The 16,264-nt window shown below is 39.9% G+C and overlaps 1 protein-coding gene across 4 annotated transcripts in view; it reads right to left on the reverse strand.

The window, feature by feature from the left end:
- The window catches only part of LOC134208763 (uncharacterized), a 59,790-nt gene that overhangs the window by 38,496 nt on the left and 5,030 nt on the right, over positions 1 to 16,264 (reverse strand). The window lies entirely within an intron of this gene.

Consider the following 16,264-nt stretch of genomic DNA (forward strand, 5'->3'; position numbering starts at 1 on the left):
TAATAATATTATAATAGAATAATAATAAAATAATATTAGACCTGTGTGCCGTCGCGCCACGCCGCCGATTATTTTTTTGCGCCTCTGCCGTATGAAAATTTACCATGCCGATTGGCACTACGCCCCTTGTTATACAGCGTATGCTCGGTCAAACATTTTTTTTTCTAAAACCGCCTGATTATTTAATTATTCAAAAAATGTCCCACATTTATCTTCGGTTTACAGAAATTTTTTTGGAAATGCCTTCAAAAATTTATCTGAAAGATTATTCAGGGACTCAGGCGAGGAATTCCTTCGTGAATATCTTGAAGATATTCTCCAATAGCTGTACCAGGATTTTTTTAGCATCCCTTCAGATATTGCACAAAAATTCCGAAATTTTGAATAAAATTGTGATTACTGAAGGTATTTATCGGATAAAACCTGAAGAACTTTTCTAGTGAACTCTTGGAGAAATTTTGGAGGAACTATCTGGAGATTTTTTTTGGGTTTTTTGGCAGGAAATTCTGGGAATGAGTAAGTAATGTTTGTTGAGTTGGAGAAGTAATTTAAAAAGAGTTTTTGGGAATTTTCAGAAGAACTCCAGAGAGAACTTTTGAAGAGCTTCTCATAGGAATTGATTGCGGAATAACTGATAGAATTTCCGAGGACCATATCTAAAAAATCCGGGAAAATTTTCGGAAGAATTCAAGCTTGAAATTTAAAAGCAACTTCTAGTGGAATTCATTGACAGATTCCCAGAAAAATTTCTAAAAAAAATTTGGAAGTATTTCATATGGAAAATCCACAGAATGAAAGTGAAAAAACTTTCCAAAAAATCCACAGAACGAATGCGAAAAAACTTTCCAAAAAATACACAGAATGAAAGTGAAGAACTTTCTAGAGGAATACATGGAGGAACTTCTATTTAGAGGAACTTCCGGAGTAATCCCTTGGAAACTTCCGGAGGAATTCCTGGAGGAGCTTCAGGAAGAATTCCTGTGGGAACTTCCGGAGAAATTCTTCTGGGAACTTCCGGAGGAAATCCTTGGATAACTTCTGGAGGAATTCCTGGAGGAACTTCCAGAGAAATCTCTGGAGGAACTTCCGGAAGATTTTTTGGCACAATTTCCGGAGTTTCTCCATAAGGAATTTCACTCGGAGGAACTTCCGGAGATTTTTTTTAAGAACTTAAGAACTTTTGGAGGAAACTTTTGGATAACTTCCGGGAGGAACTTCGGAATTCCAGGAGGTCTTCGGAATTCCGGGAGGAACTTCCAGAGAAACACGTTAGGGAACTTCCGGAGGATTTCCTGGAGGAATTTCCGAATGAACTCCGGGAGGAATTCCTGGAAGAACTCCGTGAGGAATTTCCGGAAGAACTTCGGGAGGAATTTCCGGAAGATCTCCGGGAGGAACATCCCGAGGAATTCCAGGAAATTCTGGCAGATTTCCTGGAGGAACTTTCAGAGAAATTCCGGGATAAACATCCGAAGGAATTCCAGGAGGAACCTCCCGAGGAATTCCGGGAGGAACTTCCAAAGGAATTCCGAGAGGAACTTCCGGAGAAATTCCGGGAGGAACTTCTGGAGAAATTCAGGGAGGAACTTCCGGAGAAATTCCGGGAGGAGCCTCCTGACCTCTGGAACTTCCGGAGGAATTCCGGGGAGAACTTCTGGAGGAATTCCGGGAGGAACTTCTAGAAAAATTTCGAGAGGAACTTCCGGAGAAATTCCGAGAGGAACTTCCAGAGGAATTCATGGAGAAACTTCCGGAGCAATTCATGGAGGAACTTCCGGAGCAATTTCGAGAAGAACTTCCGGAGAAATTCTGAGAGGAAGTTCCGGAGGAATTGCGGGAAGAACTTCCGGAAGCACTTCCGGAGGAATTCCGGGAGGAACGTCTGGAGGAATTCGAGAGGAACTTCCGAAGAATTTCCGAGAGGAACATCCGGAAGAATTCCAGGAGGAACTTCCGGAATTCCTGAGGAAGTTCTTATCGGAATTCCTCCGGAAGAACTTCCTCAGGAATTCCGGAAGGAACTTCCAGGGGATTTGCGGGAAGAACTTCCGGAGGAATTACGGGAGGCACTCCGGGAGGAACCTCCGGAACTCTGGAACTTCCGGAGGAATTCCGGGGAGAACTTCTGGAGGAGTTCCGATAGGAACTTCTGGAAAAATTTCGAGAGGAACTTCCGGAGAAATTTCGAGAGGAACTTCCAGAGGAATTCATGGAGGAAATTCCGGAGCAATTTCGAGAAGGACTTCCGAAGGAATTCTGAGAGGAAGTTCCGGAGGAATTCATGGAGAAACTTTTGGAAGAATTCCGAGAGGAACTCCATAGGAATTCTGAAAGGAACTTACGGAGGAATTCCGATAGAAACTTCAGGAGGAAATCCGAGAGGAATTTCAAGAGGAACTTCCGGAGGAATTGCGGGAAGAACTTCTTGAGGAATTACGGGAAGCAATCCGGGAGGAATTCCATTAGGAACTTCCGGAGGAATTCCGGGAGGTTCTTCCGGAGGAATTCTGGGAGGAACTTCTGGAGGAATTCCGAGAGGAACTTCCGGAATAATTCCGAAGAATTTCCGAGAGGAACATCCGGAGGAATTCCAGGAGGAACTTCCAGAGGAATTCCAGGAGGAACTTCCGGAGGAATTCCGAGAGGAACTTCCTTAGAAATTCCGGAAGGAACTTCCTTAGAAATTCCGGAAGGAACTTCCGGGGGATTTCCGGAAGGAACTTCCGGGGGAAGTGCGGGAAGAACTTCCGGAGGAATTACGGGAGGCACTCCGGGAGGAACCTCCGGAGGAATTCCAGGAGGAATTTCCGGAGGAAATCCAGGAGGAGCTTCCTGATAATCTTTCGTAGGAATTCCTGGAGGAACTTCCGGAGGAATCCAAAAAAAGACTTCCGGTGAAGGCATTCCTGGTAGGAATTCCTGGAGGAACTTCAGGAGGAATTCCTGGAGGAACTTTCGGAGGTAGTAATGTAGGAACTTCCGGAGGAAGTCCTGGTGGAACAATCCAATTCTATTTTCCGGAGGAACTTCCGGTGCAATTACGGGAGGAACTTTCAGAGGAATTTCGGGAGAAGCTTTCTGAGGAATTTAGAGAGGAACTTCCGAATTCACCCGAATGTTCCTTCTTGAATTCATCCGAAAGCTCGGAAACATAAGTTCTGGGAGGAACTTATTGAAGAATTCAGGGAGGAGCTTCCGGAAAACACTTTCGGAAGGAACTTCTGGAGGATTTCCAGAATGAATTTTCGGTGGATCTCCGGGAGAAACTTCCGATTCCTCTTCGAAACTTCCAATCATAATCAAATTCAATTCCAACTCTAAGCAAAATTCAATCGCATTCCAATCCATCATCACCAAAATTCCAATACCATGCCATTCACGTTCCAATAAAATTCAATTCAATCCACAACCAATCTAATTTTAAGCCCATTCCAATTTAAATCCAATCTAATTGCACTCCAATCCTTTTTCATTCCAATTCAATATAGGGTATCTGTTCCTATATCAATAACAATAAGGCAATGCGCATATGAAATGCATTGATTTCTCACCCAATAATCAAGAAACATGAGAATAATTATGCTCAGCTTACGTAATTTTTAATTGAGAACAATTTGGCAACTTCAAAAATGAAATTATCATCACATTATAGAAGAATTTAGCTGAAAAACATCATCACCGCCATGTACCTATTTCAATAACATTCAAAAACAGTTAATCCTATGCTTGTACCTATATCAATAATACTGTTTCCAACATAAAATACGCACACTATTACTTGTGTGTATACGTAACGATATGATTGCAGTGATGCCGAACTCGTCAATGTTTTGTATTTGAGTTGAAATATAATTACAAAATTGCTGTTTTTGTTGCAGTTATCCATCTTATCAGTTCAATTTTGTGTTTGTCATAATTTATATTTTCGATGTCATTTATTTTACAGACATAAGAGTTGAATCTCACAGTGCAAGTTCATTCAAGCGCTTTGAAATAAAAATCTAGGTCGGCAACCCTTGAGAGTACTGCAAGCCATGTAAACAGTTTGGAATACGGACAAGGATAATTTAGACGTTGTTCGAAATAAACCTATATCAAACTATAGGAAATCGCGTTGGTTTTTCAAGAATAATTATCTTTATAGTGAAAATGTGATGTGCTTTATGTGTTGTGAAGTGAATTTTGAAAGAATACATTTGTGTTGACTTGAAATTGAGTGAAAAACAATGGCGTGAAAACAGATGAATCTGCTAGTAGCAATCGAGCAGTGCATCAAACCATCAGTTCCGAGGTAGGAAAATGAAAAAAAGTGCTTTATAATTTTATCTTTTAATAATTAGATTCTTGTGAATTAGAACATTACATAAACAAAATCTTGAATAATATTCCAAACATTCAAGAATGTGTTCCATCCATTATTGTGTACATACGATGTGAGAAATTGTAATTAAATTGATTTTTTATTTGGTTTATCGACAGTTGAGATTAATATACGGGCTGTTATTGATATAGGAACAGATACCCTATCTAATTAAGTATTCGAGAAAAAGCACCAAACACATCAGCATGTACATAAAGAAAATGACAAAATGTTACGTTTGTTGGAGTTTTGGTTGTACCAACTGTTCGTCAGACGGTTGTTCAAACTCAATTGGTCGCACAAACTTGGGGGCGGAGTCAAAGTTGTACAACATGTCGGAGCATGTGTGGGGCCCCTTACGCAGCTGCATCCATCCTTATTCGATTATACCTCACGGTTTTCAACTATGGTCAACATGGTTCATCCTCCATGTCGCCTGACGTCAATTGAATTTAAAACTATCCGGCATTTTTAAAATGTGCTAAGCCCAAAGCATTCTTCCAGCTTGAGAAATTTCCTGGATACTTGATTTTTTCTTCGTCTTCCCACTGTTTTTCTACACTCTGCCAAATGTGATCATTTGCAAAGTGTGTTCGAAAATTCTGGAAACAGTCCAGTCCTTTTTTCTAAGCGAGCTCTGTCGTGTTTGGTTCCCCTATCAGCTTGAACTTCGATTATGACGCATTTCCACTAATTTGCCTTTTTATGCTTTACGGCTTTAGCATTGGGGTGATACATCGATTACGAAAGGGTATTAAATTTAGTATGTATAAATAATTTGAAAAGTTTTTGAAAGCGATAATGCCCAAGCTTTTGATATGTTCTACGAAGAAGGGATATTTACGAAGAGTTTTGATTTGTTTTACGGTTGCTGAAGACAAAAGTTTTGCGTTTTTATCGGACTCGCTCCATCCGTGGCGAGTAGTGATATGTGTGGTTGAATTCAGCACTGGACAGTATTATGATCCGGAGCTGCATTAACAACAAATTAAAAAGAACAAACCAATCAACAAACCTTTCTTATAATCAACCAAGACACCTACCGGTTTTGGTTCGAACCATCATTTTCTTCATAACTTTCAAACGCAATGCCTGATCCTTGCCAAATCCAATACTCGTCAAAAAAAACATGAAAATTTGTGTAATTTTCATATTCGAGATTTCTATGAAGGGTTAATTTTTGAAGTGAAATGACAGACTCTTTGTACAACTTAGTCATTATCTGGAGGTAGGTGATAGGCGACGAAAGATAACCAGAGCTACGACTTCATATAAGCCACTCCTAAGATACAATATTTAGAGCAGTTCTATATTGAGCAAGTTGTAAAATCAATAATGGGCTAGAAGTTCATCAGTCAAGGTTTTAATTTTTATTCTAAACTGAGTTATTATCAAAAATATTTTTTATTATTGGTTTAGTACTGGTTGCAGAACTGGATCTGTATACATGTATGTTTCGTTACGTATTATGTGCAAGAAAATTAAAAAGATAATCATATAACTAATGCTATAAATTTTATCAAAAAGATATGACCTGCATTATCTGCATAAAAGGTAAACCCAATGTTGCTGATAAGTCAAGGTACATCACTCAACAGTAAAGCCATTCCGTCATTAGAAGAATTTGTAAATTTTGCATCAATCCAGATCTAAAAATAAACTTCAAATCAGCAATATAATTTACATCTTACATGTCCATAATGAGGCACGTTTCAATAACAAATCAATTCATTAAAATAAACATCGATCGCGTTTGGCACCGATCACCCTCAACGATCATCCGCGTGATCTAGGATCACATTCGTGTTGTATATAACGCAAATTGCCACCGGTCAGTCCTATCACATAAATACCTTCTTTAATTCCACTTTTCGCCGCCACCGATTCTTTCCAGCAAAGCATCTCTCCGCGGGTACCCTACCGAGAAAAAATAGCTACAATAAAGCCCGAACTCTTCACAGCTCTATAACCCCCAAAAACATGCATCGCACACTCTTCTCTCCGCATTCAGTGGGATTACGCCAAGGTTAACCACCTATCGTCCCACCTTTCGACCGATCAGCCGATGGCTAAACTGCAACGCAAGCGTGGCGATGATTGTTGAACTCCTTCGAAATCACGCGCCATCCACATTATCGTACAGCACCGCGCACCTACATGAGAAGAGGTGTGTGTGTTTGTACAAATCAAGCTCAACCAGCTGACATCATGGTCAGTCACTGTTCGCCAATTTGTTATCTACGCAATGCGCTGTGGAAAATCTGATTAGGCACATCAAGATTTCTTCAATAAAGAGGTGTTGAACTTGAAACGAGCTTAGACGATATAAGTTTTGACATTCTTTCTTTATATTACTTGAATTTCGTGCCCGTTTATTCAAAATTATATCGAAATGGAATAATTAACAAGGAAAAATAATAAATCTAAAACTATCTGCTATCTATTGATATGTTGGAAAAGACCGTGTCCGAGGACAAGAAATGAGCTATCGAACGGAGTTATCCACTCTTGAACTCATTTTCTAGCAGCTCTAAAATATTCATGGATAATCAATCAAAGCCAATACAAATATTCAATGAATAAACTATATACTAGTGCTCTTTCAGTAATTAACGAAAGAGAAAATGAAAAAAAAATCGGAGTGGTAAATTTGTAGGAGCATTTCATAGTGGTGTACAATAGCAGCAAAGGCCGATTTTTATACAAAATAGCCAACTTTGACATGCTGTAACTTTGTTCCCCGATGACCGATTGAGCTAAAACTTTAAAAAATACACGAAAAATCACATTTAAATAATTTCACGGGGAAATGTCATTTCCGGGAAAACATCATTTATGGGGAAATGTTATTTCCGGGAAAATGTTATTATCGAGGATTTGCTGTTTTTTTATTTAGAAATTCGGGCTATTGGTTTTCGGGGAATTGTAAAATCTCAAAAAACCTCGGATCAACTAAGGAATGGGTCAATCGATATTAAGAGAATGGAGAATTTAAATTATTCCCTACGTCCATTATGGTATACGTTATTTTGCTTAACATATTCTTGCATATCCTTGCACTCTGCACTAACCACGCACTTCTTCCTTTTCCAAATGACCGCCTCACCCCATCTATAGTTGTCTGCCAAGGATAGAGAATGTGTGTCCCAATATTGATGGACACATATTTGATTGATGTAGGGGTTCAGAAGATAAACTCTAACCAATAACCTCCCACATTCCAAATGATCCTCCCAATCTCTCTTTAATCGTTTTCTTTGGATAGAAAATATGTGTTCTATATTTGGTTCAAATCGACTCATAAGTTAAAAGGGTATACAAAGCTGATCGCATCGTAAATACGCCCTTTTCCTTTCTCCTATGATACTCCTACCCAGTCTAATACCGCCTTCCTTAGACAGAGAATATGTGATCTAAATTTGGTGGAAGTCGGTAAAGAGATTCTGAAGTTACACTGAATAAATCGATACCTGAATAATACTCCTCCCTCATACTCTCCTTCTTTTCCAATACCCTACTCACCTTCACTAAAATCGTCTTATTAGGACAGAAAAAAAATTGTTCCAAATGAACTATTGAGAAATCGACTGTACATTTTTATTTCGATTTTAAGGACGGCTACGCAGTCTTGAATTATTGAAACAAGATGTATATTTATCCGACGGGGATGGTGTCTTCATCAGGGGAAAATATACATCTTGTTTCAATAATTCAAGACTACGTAGCCGTCCTTAAAATCGAAATTGTTCCAAATTTGATTGAAATCGGCCAAGGGGTTCAGCAATAGATGATCGATAACTAAACAATACCTCTCCCCTTTAAATCCCTTACCTCTCATACAATGTACAATGTGAAAAAATGTCCATAAAACGAGTAAATTCAATATTTCGGTTCGGTATGGACGGATTGCCTTAAAACTTTGCCACAAATCATAGAACTTTCTGGGGAATCGTGCAAACACGGATAAGTTCACTGAGGAAACCGCAAGACCTCGTTCTACCTCCAATGTCTCTTATTTGTTATGTAATTCGTCAAGTTCGGAGTTACAAATAATCGACAAACCATAACAAATTTGACTTCAAATTTTGCCTAAATCGTGTTAAGTGAATTCTATCTACTGCACGATGTTGAGAATTGAGATCTTGTTGATTTTACGCCACGTTCTCATATTATCCAAATTGCTTACTAATAACCTCACATTACTAGATTGATCAAGAATTATCCAAGGAATCGAGTGGAGTCCGCACGCACGACTAAAGAAGTTAAAATATTGCTCATTTGAACCCACGTTATATTATTTTCTAATCATTGCCCAAAATGCCAAGGTCTTCCGGAAACCATAATAAATAAGGGGCATTAGGGTAAAACGTGATCTTGCAGCTTCGTGCAGTGAACTTAAGGTCACTCCTGACGGAATCCAAGATTAAAAGTGCTCGCGTTTTCGGGGGCACACCACTCGATACGGAAGCAACGCACAACTGTCATTTTTATTTTTTCACGCATGCCGCGACGCAGCAAAGTTGGATCAACAAAAATGACAGTTGTCCGCCGCCTCCGTATCGAGTGGTGTGCCCCCGAAAACGCGAGCACTTTGAAACATGGATTTTGTCAGGAGTGACCTTAACTGCTTTTGCACGATTCCTCAGAAAGTTTTACTATTTGAGTCAAAATTTCAGCGCAATCCGCCCGTCCCGAACTGAGGTATTGAATTTATTCGAATTATGGACATGTTTTTCCCATCAAGCAATGACTTTCTAACCATCACTATTAGGGCGACAATTAAGAAAAAAAAAAATATGTGTTCCAAATTTGATTGAAATCGGTCGAGGGGTTTGGAAGTAACAATAAGTAGATTGATAACTATATGTTACCACCTCAGACTTTTCCCCTGATGTCGTCTACTTAAAATAAAGAAAGTGTGTTCCAAATTTGGTTGAAATCAATGTCAATGGGCTCAGCAGTTCCGCATTAGGCGCAGATAAAAAACCTACTTAGCCAAAACTAAAAGGAATGCTCAATAGCTTTTACTCAACTGCATCTTGAATGATAACTCTGTTAATTAGTAACCGATTTTATGTGGGGTTGCGAATCTTTAGTCATCATGATCGTAAAATTTCTTTGAAGGCATCACTGAAACGTGCAGTATCCCGAATTTATCTTTGCCATCTTTCGCGCCAAGAGGAGCAATGTTGTCTGTTGAGTAGTTGGGCAATTATCTCCAGAAAATTACTACAGGGAACCCTCCCTAACTCGATGTACTGTAACTCGATATTTTCCCTTACTAGATGAAATTCAAAGTTCCTTCGAATCAAGCATACTGCGTTTCCTCCGTAAGAAGCAAGCCAGAGTAAACGCGACGAGCTTTGCAACGCGACGCGACTCACGTAAAAGAATAACAATCATTTTCAACAGACTGTCAAATCGCACTGTCGCGTCGCATCGCATCGCACGTCGCATTTACTCTGGCTTGCCCCTAAGTCGATATCTCCCATACTCGATATTCTCTAAGTCAAAGTAAATTCTCAATACATTTTCACCTTGCTAACTCGGTGTTGTCAGAATCAGTTCACATGTATCATATATATAATTAGATGTAAACAGTGAAAAGTTATAAGCGAGAAGTGAGAAATAAGAAGTTAGGAGTGAGAAATAAGAAGTGAAAAGTTAGAAGTCAGAAGTGAGAAATACGCAGTAAGAAGTGAAAAGTGAGAAGTGAGTAGTGGAAAGAAATGAGAAGTTGAAAGTACGAAATTCGGAAAATGCGAAGTGAGTATTGAGAAGCAAAAAAGTTAGAAGTGAAAAGTTAAAAGTTAGAAGTGAAAAGTGATAAGTGAGAAATGAGAAGTCAGAAATGAAAAGTAAAAATTGAAAAATAAGATGTGCGAAGTGAGAAATGGTTAGCGAGAGCTTGAGCTTGAGCTTGAGCTTGATTGACTGCTCGTAGTTGCTACTCCATTATGACCAGATCAGCTGTTCTTGCACAGGGAACCAACAGATGTTTGCTTGGGACTAGCACACATCTTCAATGTACAAGTACTGGTGATCTCATTTGTTAGGTCATACTGGCGCCTGCCACGTCAGAATGCAAGTCAATGTAGGGAAGGGGAGGAAATGATGATGCAATCACTCGCCCACTGCAAGCCGAATATACCTCTGCACTTGCCACGAGTTCATGCGGAATTTGTTGGAATTTCTGGGTTAGGTTGGAGAGGCAGAGGTCCGTCTTGGTTAACGAGCTGCCAATGTGATAGATAGGAGAAGGTAACTGATGGAATTTCTAATTGGATGTAGGAAACGAGCTCTATAGTTCATTTCCAATTCTAGCAGATTACTGTTAGAATACTCAAGTTGAAGGTATAGGAATAAAAATGGAAACGGTATGAAAGTCCATTTCCAGTTCTAGCGATTGCTAGAACATGAGAAATATAGAGGAAGATACAAAGTAGGAGAATGGAACGGACCTGGGATTGAACCCACGACCTCCTGCGTATGAGGCAGAAGCAGTAGCCATATGACTACCAAGCCCGCTGAGAAATGGTTAGCGAGAAGTGAAAAATAAGAAGGGAGAAATCCGAAGTGAGAAGTGAGAACTGAGAAGTGAGAAGTGCGAAATAAGAAGTGAAAAGTGAAAAATCAGAAGTTAGATGTGAAAAGTGATTAATGCGAAAGTAGAAGTCAGAAGTTAGATACATATAAGAAGTTATAACTGAGGAGTGTAAATTGAAAAATGAAAAGTAAGAAATGCGAAGTGAGAAGTGAAATGTGCGAAGTGAGAATTGAGAAATGGATAGTGAGAAGTGTTTCTCGTTTCTCACTTCCAAATTATTATCTCTCATCTCTCACTCCTTGTTTCTGTTTGTCTCACTACTCACATCGTAGTTCTCATTTCACATTTATCACATCTCACTTCTCACTACTCACTTCTTACCACTCACTTCTCATTTCTCAGTTTCCACTACTCATATGCTACTACACACATCTCACTACTCAATACTCACTCACTACTCATTACTCGAACATCTACTTTCTCACTTCTTAGTTATCGCTGTTCACTATTCCTTTCAACTATTCGGCCAAATAATGTGTTCCCTTTCTCGATATCTTCATAACTAGATGGTCCCTTCAATATCGAGTAAGGGAAAGTTTACTGTATGTAGATTAAATTCAATTACTAATTATTGGAACGATTAGGTAGGATGCGGTTTTCGTTGAGTGAAAGCTCTTTAACATTGTTTTAGTTATGAAGGTTTTCTTTGGGCTTGTGCTTAATGGGGAAGCCCTATAATTGGTAAAATGAAAATCAAGTAATGAGCAAGTTTATACAGAGTGGAATATGAATCCCATAGTAATTTCCAAGCAAGCTTGAAATACTTTGTGCTAAGTCAATTTTTATTCAAATGAGCTCTTATTTTCGGAGGACACTTAGATCATGAGACAGAATCAGATGAGAATTGAGAAGCAAAATCGATTCTTTGAACCGAAAAACTTTCCAACCCGAAAACATCCTAGACCGAACTCGCCATCTCTGGATTGGCAATCAAAGGCGTGCAAGGCTACTCTTTCTCACGTAGGGTAAGAAATGGCGAGTATTGTTAGCAGCCCTGGCAACATTTGCTAGGTCAACAAAAATACAATACTCATGTACGTAATTTAGTTCCAAACACACAATCGCCCAAGTAACACCGAAAACATCATTATTAGCGAAAATCTAATAATAAGGTTGAAGGTCGGGAAAATGAAATACAAAACATGTTATGTTCGAAGAAAGCTAAGCAAAAGTTTTTGCTTAACATACAGCAATTTGATCATTGAAATGTTTCATATTACATTCTTACAACTTGCTGATAACATGTTGATTTTTGATATTTCGCAACATAAAACATGTCTGCAGGAAGATTTTATGAACAAGGTCATAAACTGTTTATGTGTTTACATTTATTTTGTTAAAATATATATCCTAATGATAGAAGTTTAGCTAAAATATGCATTTTGAACGTTGTTTCAACATCTTTCAAGAAATGAACGTTCATAATCGACTCTGTTATTTATCGATAACTCGCCATATTGTTTTTTTGCTGTTTCGAGAATTTGCTTACGTATCAATTTCAAAATTATGCTTTGGCATAGTTATTTTTTTTCAATCAATGGCGCATGAATTTAGGAGATCTGTAACGAAAAATTAACCAATGAAACATGAGCCGCATATGTATACTGTTTCGATCGTGACTTCGAAACAAATTTGATTTATTTATTCAGTTTGTATATTTTTATTAATATTATTAAAATGGTTTCCACCCTGATTTCATTTGTTTTTGTATATAATTTATTTCTATGAACGTGTTGGTCAACATTTTTGTTTTGGTATTTAATTTGACAGAATCATGTTGAGAGTCAGTTATTGAAAATATCATTAGTACTTAAGTTGAGTCTTATGAATGTGCAATCAAAAACAAGTTTGCGGCTGAAGGATGTGGAAAATATCAATAATTTTTGCGCTGTGTGGGTCGTGTGAAAGTAATGAAAGCAGTTTTTTTTATACATGAACATAACAAACTATATGTTTGAAAGATGTATTTTTTTACACTCATACAACATTGGATCGTCCATTTTTCCTCTCTATGATGTACGATACAACAAATTTCAAGTGTTCAATACTCTGTATAAACTTGTTCACTACTTGATTATTACTATAAAGAGCAAATAAAGAGAATATTTGCTTTAATTAAAAAAAAAAGAAATCATGAAATGAAAATAGTAATCGATTTCATTGGCAGTAACACACTTTGGAACAGAACGTGAGAATTTATTTGTGAAAATATGATCTACACGCTAAATAGATACCACGCGAAGTAATCGTCGCGATTTGATTCTAGTGGAAAGCATGAACGTTGGCTTTTATATATTTTTTGAATTAGTTAAATTTAAAATACAATGAAAAACGAAAACAACGAAAAATACGAGAAAGAAGCGTTCTATGCACAGCTGGAGACATACGATGGATGCCCACTGCGGGACGCCAAAATCGTCATCGGTGACATGAACGCACAGGTAGGAAGGGAGGAAATGTATATATCGGTCAACGGACCGGATAGTCTGCACACCGTATCGAATGACAATGGCCAACGATGCGTAAACTTCGCAGCCTCCCGCGGAATGGTAGTCCGAAGCACCTTCTTTCCCCGCAAAAATATCCACAAGGTCACATGGAGATCACCTAACCAAGAAACGGAAAACCAAATCGACCACGTTCTAATCGACGGTAAATTCTTCTCCGCCATCACGAACGTCCACACTTACCGCAGTGCGAATATTGAATCCGACCACTACCTCGTTGCAGTATGCCTGCGCTCAAAACTCTCGACGGTGTACAACACGCGTCGAAGTCGGACGCCGTGGCTTAACATTGGGCGGCTACAAGTCGGTAGACTAGCCCAAGAATACGCGCAGCAACTGGAAGTGTCACTTCCAGCGGAAGAGCAGCTAGGCGCAGCGTCTCTTGAAGATGGCTGGAGAGATATTCGATCCACCATTGGTAGCACCGCAACCGCTCGGTGCCCCCGGATCAGAGAAACGATTGGTATGACGGCGAATGTGAGCAGTTAGTGGAAGAAAATAATGCAGCATGGGCGAGATTGCTGCAACACCGCACGAGGGCGAACGAGGCACGATATAAACAGGCGCGGAACAGACAAAACTTTTTACCGGCTCCGGATCTCCAGGAAATCCAGGAGGAGATTGGCCGGCTGAAGAACAACAAAGCCCCTGGGGTTGACCAACTACCAGGAGAGCTATTTAATCACGGTGGTGAGGCACTGGCTAGAGCGCTGCAGTGGGTCATTACCACGATTTGGGAGGAGGAAGTTTTGCCGCAGGAGTGGATGTGTCGTGTGTCCCATCTACAAAAAGGGTGGTAAGCTGGATTGTAGCAACTATCGCGCAATCACATTGCTGAACGCCGCCTACAAGGTACTCTCCCAAATGTTATGCCGTCGACTAGCACCAACTGCAAGGGAGTTCGTGGGGCAGTACCAGGCGGGTTTTATGGGCGAACACTCCACCACGGACCAGGTGTTCGCCATTCGCCAAGTACTGCAGAAATGCCGCGAATACAACGTGCCCACACATCATTTATTCATCGACTTTAAAGCCGCATATGGTACAATCGATCGGGACCAGCTATGGCAACTAATGCACGAACACGGTTTTCCGGATAAACTGACACGGTTGATCAAAGCGACGATGGATCGGGTGATGTGCGTAGTTCGAGTTTCAGGGGCATTCTCGAGTCCCTTCGAAACCCGCAGAGGGTTACGGCAAGGTGATGGTCTTTCGTGTCTGCTATTCAACATCGCTTTGGAAGGGGTAATACGAAGAGCAGGGATTAACACGAGTGGTACAATTTTCAATAAGTCCGTCCAGCTATTTGGCTTCGCCGACGACATAGATATTATGGCACGTAACTTTGAGAAGATGGAGGCAGCCTACATCAGACTGAAGAGGGAAGCTAAGCGGATCGGACTAGTCATCAACACGACGAAGACAAAGTACATGATAGGAAGAGATTCAAGAGAAGACAATGTGAGCCACCCACCGCGAGTTTGCATCGGTGGTGACGAAAACGAGGTGATAGTCGTGACTGACTGCCGAAAATGACACCAGCAGAGAAATTCGGAGACGCATAGTGGCTGGAAATCGTACGTACTTTGGACTCCGCAAGACGCTCCGATCGAATAGAGTTCGCCGCCGTACCAAACTGACAATCTACAAAACGCTCATTAGACCGGTAGTCCTCTACGGACACGAGACCTGTACGATGCTCGTGGAGGACCAACGCGCACTTGGAGTTTTCGAAAGGAAAGTGCTGCGTACCATCTATGGTGGGGTGCAGATGGCGGACGGTACGTGGAGGAGGCGAATGAACCACGAGTTGCATCAGCTGTTGGGAGAACCATCCATCGTTCACACCGCGAAAATCGGACGACTGCGGTGGGCCGGGCACGTAGCCAGAATGTCGGACAGTAACCCGGTGAAAATTGTTCTCGACAACGATCCGACGGGCACAAGAAGGCGAGGTGCGCAGCGGGCAAGGTGGATCGATCAGGTGGAAGATGACTTGCGGACCCTCCGTAGACTGCGTGGTTGGCGACATGTAGCCATATACCGAGCCGAATGGAGAAGACTTTTATATACCGCACAGGCCACTTCGGCCTTAGTCTGAATAAATAAATAAAATAAAAATAATAATTAAAATACAATGATTCTTATTCGGCTCTTACGCTGATTATAAATTTAATTGAAATGAAAGCCACGTCGTTCTAACCTTTTATCTATTTTGAAAGTGGTTCGATGATGAAAGAAGAGTTCAGAAAGAGTTCGTATTAAAAACCCCAAGGATTTTCCCATGGAATGTAAAAGAATTTTCTGTGAAAATTCAAAAAAAATTTTTTGTGGAAATATTTAAGATTTTCCTTTACAAATTCAAAAGAATTACCAATGAAAAGTACGATTATGTTTTCAAGAATTTTCAAGAGATATATTTGGCAAAATAGTTAGAATAGAACTTCAGTAGGGTCTCCTGTTACCCTTGCGAGCAAAGGCGTAGTAGTGGATATGGCGAGTTCGATTCTCGGTCCGGCATAGGATTTTTCAGAGTGATAAACAATCCCGGCTCGCAGGGCATAGTGTACTCATTGAACTCGCCACACAAGATACATACTCATTCAATGGCAGGCATAGTAAAGCTTCATTTAAAAAATGAGGAAATGCTAGAAGAATACTAAGCTAAAAAGCAGGCCAAGTTCCAGTTGGAATGGAGAGTCATTGAAAAAAAAGCGGGAGAAGAAGAAGAAGATTTAAGCTATGACAGGTTACTTGCTAAGTGAATTATCACAATGCAAACATTCA

The sequence above is a fragment of the Armigeres subalbatus genome, chromosome 2 (assembly GCF_024139115.2).
Source record: "Armigeres subalbatus isolate Guangzhou_Male chromosome 2, GZ_Asu_2, whole genome shotgun sequence".
NCBI classification, from domain to species: Eukaryota; Metazoa; Arthropoda; class Insecta; order Diptera; family Culicidae; genus Armigeres; species Armigeres subalbatus.